Source organism: Lathyrus oleraceus, chromosome 5 (genome assembly GCF_024323335.1).
Source record: "Lathyrus oleraceus cultivar Zhongwan6 chromosome 5, CAAS_Psat_ZW6_1.0, whole genome shotgun sequence".
In the NCBI taxonomy this organism is placed as follows: Eukaryota; Viridiplantae; Streptophyta; class Magnoliopsida; order Fabales; family Fabaceae; genus Lathyrus; species Lathyrus oleraceus.
This window is the reverse complement of record NC_066583.1, coordinates 413,563,117-413,570,955: the sequence shown is the minus strand read 5'-3', so window position 1 is coordinate 413,570,955 and position 7,839 is coordinate 413,563,117.

The window sequence follows — 7,839 nt, the reverse complement described above, 5'->3', positions numbered from 1 at the left end:
AGGATGTCTATCTAAGGAAGAAGTGTCATCCAGTAAGAAGTATGGTGGTAGTTTCTCCAAGAGGAAGGAGGGGGAAACCAATTCAGTATCTGTAGGGAGACAAAGGAGGCCTCATGTCAAACGAATTTCTCAACCGCGTCAGCATCAACATCAAGTTTCTTCAGTAATTCCAGTTTTTTCCAACAATTTCAACAATTAATCAGTTTCGATTCAACAATAACAACGTCAACAACAACCGCAAAAAAGAACCAACTACAACAAGAACAATAATCAACAACAAAGCTTTGAGAGGGAGAAGGTCTCTTTTGACCCTGTTCCTATGACATATGCAGAATTATATCCATCTTTGACTCTCAAGAACCTACTCCAACCAAGAAATCCACCTCAAATTCCTGAACCACTTCCGTGGTGGTTCAAACCTAAACTCCGTTGTGTCTTTCACCAGGGAGCCCATGGCCATGACATCGATAATTGATACCCATTGAAGTACGAAGTAGAAAAGCTTGTGAAGAGTGGGATGGTGTCCTTTGAGGACCGTGCGCCTAATGTGAAAGCCAATCCATTGCTTGCTCATGGTAATGCTACTGTCAATATGGTGGATGGTTGTCCGAGAAATTTCTGAGTCTTTGATGTATGACGTATCCGTAGGTCTCTGGTGGAGATGCATAGAACATTGTATTTGATCAATGATTGTGAGCATGACCATGATGATTGTATAATCTGTAGTGTGAACCCCCGTGGGTGTATGATTGTCAAGAGGGATATCCAGAGGTTGATGGATGAAGGGCTTATCCAAATTTGTCAGTCAAGGGATATAGATGATGTTAATGTGATTGTGTCAGTGTTTAAGACCCCTGAGCGGGTAGTAATTCAGTTTGACAGTATCAGCAGCAACATCATTAATAGATCAATATCATCGTTGGTTATACGGTTAGCGGGCCTTGTCCCGTATACATCCGATAAAGCGGTGCCTTATCAGTATAATGCCATACTGGTCGAAAATGGTCAAGAGTTGCCTTTACCTGTAATGAATTTTGTGGTGAATATAGATGATATTGCAAAGGTGGCCTGTAGTGGCCGTGTCTTCGGTCTGGTCTTTCCGAAGGAGATAGAGGATGTTTTAGCCAGTAAGAAGGTGGATGTGCCCGTGGCAAATCCAATTAATGTTCCAGTGTGTCAGTCTGGTGAATCTAGAAAATTGAAGCCTAATGATGATGATGAGGTATTGTGTTTGATTAAGAGGAGTGAATTTAATGTGGTGGAGCAATTGCTCCAAACCCCGTCAAAGATTTCAGTGATGTCTCTGTTAATGAATTCTGAAGCACACAGAGAAGAATTGCATAAGGTACTAGAGCAAGCCTACTTTGAGCACGATGTTACTGTGGATCAGTTTGACCACATTGTTGCTAACATCACTTCTTGCAATAATCTGAGCTTTTGTGGTGAAGAGCTTTCTGAGGAAGGCAGAAATCACAATCTAGCACTACATATTTCGATGAACTGCAAGGAGGATGCACTGTCCAATGTGTTGGTTGATACTGGTTCTTCCTTGAATGTGCTTCCGAAATCGACTCTGTCTAGACTCTCTCATCAAGGAGCCCATATGAGATACAGTGGCGTGATCATTAAGGAGTTTGATGGTTCTTGTAAAACCGTCATTGGTGAAGTGGACCTGCAAGTTAAGATAGGTATGAATGATTTCCAAATTACTTTCCAGGTAATGGATATCTACCTGGCATATAGTTGTTTATTGGGAAGGCCATGGATCCATGAAGCTGGAGCTGTGACATCTACTCTGCACCAGAAGCTTAAATTTGTGAAGAACGACAAGCTTGTCACTGTTGGTAGAGAGAAGGCGTTATTGGTGAGTTATTTGTCATCCGTTTCTTATGTTGAAGTTGAAGAGGAGGTTGGAACTACATTCCAAGCCTTGTCTATTGCTGAAGTGAAGAAAATTGGGGCACCCATGTCTTCTTTCAAATATGCTCAGAAAGCTATTGAGACTGGAAGCATTGATCAGTGGGGTCGCATGGTAGAAATTACTGAAAACAAGAATATGGCCGGATTGGGATTTCAACTAGGGTCGTTGAACGTCAAAACTGAAGATGTGCAACCAAGTTTCCGTAGTGGAGGGTTCATTCATGGTAATGATCAACACTCAACTGTTGTGATTGAGGATGATGAAGACGAAGCTTGCGCTAACTTTGTGACACATGGCCAGACTTGCAACAATTGGGTTGCTGTTGATGTTCCTGTTGTTGTTCACCAATCTAAGTAACTTATTGTTCATTTTTTAAGAAAAAACCTTCTCATATGCCTAAGGGAGAAGTGAATATTGTTAGGCATTTCAATTATCATCAATAAAATACAATTTTATTCATCCATATCTATGATGTTCTATTTTTACTTTTTTTCTTTTCTGAAAAATGTTAATCACAAAGAACATAAAAAAAAAAATTTACCATTTGCATAATATTTGGTTACAATTCCCTTCTCTAAAATCAAAATATCAATCATTATGCAGGTTGGTTCTCAAACCCATTGAATACAATGATCCTACTCCCTCTCCAAGCTTTGATTTCCCTGTGTTTGAGACTGAGGAAGAAACTGATGATGAAGAAGTATCTGATGAATTATCTCGTTTACTTGAGCATGAGGAAAAATCCATTCAGCCATTTGAAGAGCAGATTGAATTAGTCAACTTGGGTTCCGAAGATGATGTGAAGGAAGTCAAGATTGGGTCTCAACTGTGTCCAAAAGCTAATAAGGGGTTGATTGATCTTCTACGAGAATATTCAGATATGTTTGCTTGGTCCTATCAAGACATGCTTGGGTTGGATTCTGAGATTGTAGAGCGTAGATTTATGTTGAAGCCAGAATGCCCGTCGGTCAAACATAAGTTGAGAAGAACTCATCCTGACATGGCACTTAAGATCAAAGAAGAAGTACATAAGCAGATATATGCTGGTTTTCTTGTAACCTCTGAATATCCGCAGTGGGTGGACAATATTGTACCTGTTCTGAAGAAAGATGGAAAAGTCCGCATGTGTGTTGATTATAGAGATTTGAACAAAGTTAGTCTATAAGATGATTTCCCTCTACCACACATTGATATGTTGGTAGATAATACAACTAAATTCATTTTTTTGGTTTATGGACGGATTTTCCGATTACAATCAGATCAAGATAGCACCTGAAGATATGGAGAAGACCACATTCGTTACACCTTGGGGAACATTCTGTTATAGAGTGATGCCTTTCGGTTTAAAGAATGCTGGTGCAATGTATCAGAGAGCTATGACCACTCTTTTTCATGATATGATGCATAAAGAGACTGAAGTCTATGTTGATAATATGATTTCCAAATCAAGTGACGAAGAAGGACATGTTGAGCATTTGTTGAAGTTATTCCAGCATTGGAGGAAGTACAAACTCCACTTGAATCCCAATAAATGTACTTTCGGTGTTCGTTATCGTAAGTTGTTGGGATTTATTGTCAGCGAGAAGGGTATTTAAGTTGATGCCGCCAAGGTCAAAGCAATACAAGAGATGCCTGCACCCAAATTAGAGAAGCAAGTCAGAGGTTTTCTCGGCCCCTTGAACTACATATCGAGATTCATATCGCATATGACTGCCACATGTGCGCCTATATTCAAGCTTCTTCGGAAAGATCAGTCTTGTGATTGGACCGAAGATTGACAGAAAGATTTTGACAGTATCAAAGAGTATCTGCTCGAGCCTCCTATTTTGTCTCCACTGTAAGACCCTAATTTTGACCCTAAGATCCCTCATGGCATCATGTTATTGCACAAGTGCATTGCCTCAAGGATCATAGCATGTTTGGCTCCTTAACCCTAGGGTTGAGACTTGTTTGAGTGTTTTAAGATCACCAAGCATGCTTGTATTGTATATTATTGCTTTTCTTATTTGATTACTAACCAAAAGCACAAAAATATGTCACTAACTCTTTTTGTTTTGAAGTGATCATGTGCTCCACAATGCTCCTAGGAGGTTCCTAAGCCCAATGCAATGGCTAGATGAAGAAGAGAAAAAGCATGACAATGGTCCACAAAGCTCTTAATCATCATATATGTCTCCCAAGTATCTCAATTTGTCAATTTTATCAAGATAACCCAAAGGGCTTGAGAATTGTTTCCCAAGGAAACCTTAATTTTACCATGTTTTGACTGTGCCTTGCCCATGAAGCAATCTCAACCTCTGATCAAATTTAATCAAGGGAAGTTGTTTCATTTGTCATCTTATGCATATGTGAGCCTATTTTAGAATCCTCAATCATTTATTCATCAAGATTGGAAGTTTGGCCTTGAAAAGTTGACCAGTCAAGTCATCTGACTAAGCTGAGCACCAATGAGATATAACTTTCGATGTGTTTGTCAAATTAAGATTACCCCAAGAGAAAAAATGTTATTAAGAACCATATGAACAACTTTCATGTTCATAAAAAATCCATTTGAAACATGGAAGATCATCATTCATTTCAAAACATTATAGGTCATTTTGACTGAAACCCTAATTTTGGGTCAACTTACCAAGGGCATAAATTCCTTAATTTTTATGATTTTGAGGTGAGAACAACTGAATTGGAAATCTTGTGATGTCTACTTCAAATGTTATGTTGGACAAAATTTAATAATCCTAAACTAAATACATGTGATAATGCAAAACATTATAGGTCATTTTGGACCAAATTCATTGAATTTGAAAAGGTACCCAACTTCAAATGCCCATACCTTTGTCATAGAAAATCCAAATGATGCAAACTTTGAGTCTAGATTGACCATTTTGAAAATATCTACAACTTTTATGTTGGATATGTTTTCATTTGAAGCTTGAATCATGAAGACATAGGGGTTTGATTATGCTTGCTTTTGGTGAAATTTTTCAAAGTGACTTGAATATGTTTTGTACTTGAATTTTCCAAGCCAGTTTTCATCAATTTTAAAATGCCAAATGATTTTTTTCCCAACATGACTTTTGCTCCTTATTTCAAGGGCTTTCCAACCTTTACTCACATTACTCTTTTGGATTCACCATTTGTGAGTTTCAAATTCATTTCCATTTATGTGCATTTTGGTATTTTATGATGAAACTTGAATATGCAAGCTTGTTAAGTCCAAAGTGCACGACCAATTTCTCTCCACTTGATCTCAGCAAGCTTCTGCATTCATCATTGGGCCTTCTACACGCTTGCACATGCCCATGCATCCAAATTCAAATTTTCATGCACATGAACATATTGTGATGCATAGCCACATTCAGCTATAAATAGCACCTTCATGAGATTTAATTAAAAACCTTTTGGAGATCCCAATTGCTGCAGAAGTAAAACCATAGCCATACCAAAGGAATCACTCAAAAAAATTCACACTTTCGAGCTTGAAATTCAGTATCATTAGCTGAGTTTTAAAGCCTGATTCCTTAGCCTATCACTTCCATTACACTCATAGATCAAGAAGGAGCAAGGATCTTGGATAATTCGTGGCCAGAAGTGCATCAATTCAAAGGTTTATTCTCAAACTTTTGGGATCTGAATCTATTAATTCAATGTAGTTTGCTTGTGTTTCTGTGGTTTTTTGAAGTCCTCATACTTGAGGCAAGCCATTGGTGCTTTCAATTCTTCATTTCATGAACTTTCAGTTTGAACACCATGATTTTCCCCTTCACATTTCTCTCAATATAGGAAGAGTGAGGGACATTCATTGGTACAATGATGATCTCCATCACACGAGCTTCATTTCCATGGCCTTGTTTTTAATTTTCATTAAGATTTTATTTCCTGCAACTGGTGGCCGGAATTTGTTGTCTGGCCGGAGAAGATCGTGGTTTCCACCACCACCACCACGTGTGCATGTTTGTAGCCCTTGGATCTCCATGCCACGATCTAATCTCACACGTCCATTTCAATTACTTCATTTAATGCATGTTGTTGCGCGTTTGACTCAAGCCCAGTGTGTGTCCTCAGATCTGGACCATCCATAAGCGCCACGTCAATTAATGAACTCCATCATGTGGCTGTACATTTTTCATTTATTTCATTTTATTTTTATTTTCTGTTAATTCATTGGATTTTCAAAAATTCATAAAAAATTAATTTGAAGTCATAAAAATATGAGACTAACTCCAAAAAAATTCTTGAAAATTCTAGTTTCATATTATGATTTTTAATTATTTTTGTGACTTCATTTGATATTTTTTATGAATTACTTGTTTTTTATTGGTGTTAATTCATTTTAAAATACTTTCTGACCTTTTAAAAAATACAAAAATATTTTCATAGCATCTATGGATCATGATGAGTCAATGAAAAATAGTCTCAACAATTTCTTGATTGTTTTGAGATTATTTGATATTTTAATTCATATTATGCTATTTTTTATTGTTTTTAATTGTTTTTAAATACTTTCTGATTTCAAAAATTTGTGAGAGAATTAGTCAAAGCTTGTTTGACTATGTTGAACCGATGAGAATTTAATTGGACTTTTTGAAGTTGATTTGAATTGAATTTGAGGTTCAACCTTATTTGTTTATTTTTTATTTGCATTTTATTTTAATTCAAAAAATACAAAAAAAAAATACAATTGACTCTTTGACTTGTTATCTCCATTTCTCTTCTGTTTGGTGTTGATTGAGGTTGATTTGAATCAACTTTGATCAATTGGATTTGATTGTTGTCTTCTTTTCCTCTCCCTTTCATCTTCATCCATTTCTTTCCATCAATGGCCAATGAGTTAAAGTCTTGAAGTTGGTCTTGACAAATGAGAAGTTTAACCTTCTTTGATCCAACCCAAACTCAACTTGATCCATGATCAAGTGAGTTGTTTTGTGTCCAAGATAGGTTGCTTCTTGGTCAAGCAAATAACTAAAAGTCAATACAAGGCCCTTCCCCTTTTGTTTGGCATGGCAAGTTTATGGAGCTTGGCTTACTAGTCATGATCTCTAACTTGTGTTCTTTTCCTATATTCTTATTGACCGGCCTCAGATAGGTGTGACTACTACATTAGTCCACTTACGACTGCTTAACATAACGCTACATTGTCTTATGACAAGCTAACATAACCTTACTAACCACTAACTTTAATTTGAGACTTTAATTTCTTGCCATTTACTTTTAATGTCATTTATTTCTTGCTCATTATTCATATTGATTTTCACTTTGCTCACTTGAGCATATATTTTATGTTTATGTCATTTTTCTTTTACTAATTTGAGCCCATTATTATATATAAATATATTGCTATCTTGTTTTTTGTGTGTTTGTTTTAATGTGAACCAAATGCAAAGGAGAAAGGACTTAGAATTAGGACTTACCTATGCTTAAAGGAGTTCAAGAGAAACTAGGCCTCATGCCTTTAGAATTCAAAATTTGTTGAAGAGCAACTAGGCCTCATGCCTTTAGAATGCTAAAATTCAAAGTTGATCTCAAAAGGACTTCTCCTCCAAACTTATTTCTTTGTCCATTCCCTTTATTATGTTGTGAACTTTTTGATGTTTGCTTTTATGTGATAGGGATCCCATCTTAAGATTGTGAAAAGAGGGCCATTGTCATGAGTAGCCAAGTTAAGAGCCAAGCCAAGTGGAGATCCTAGGAGCTTGAATTCAATTATTGATTGCTTGTTTGTGTGCTAAGTCCAAAGGAAAGGAGCATCTTGAGTCATCTTTATGATTTCAAGAAAAGGAACTCCAAGGGTTTTATCTTTCCCCTCTTATCTTTGTATGCTTTAGGAATAGCCCTTCTCTTCTTCTCCCCACTCTAACCAAGCCAAAAATCATTTTCAAAACTTTGACTTTGTTTCGAATTAGAAACCTAGGCCTTAAGCC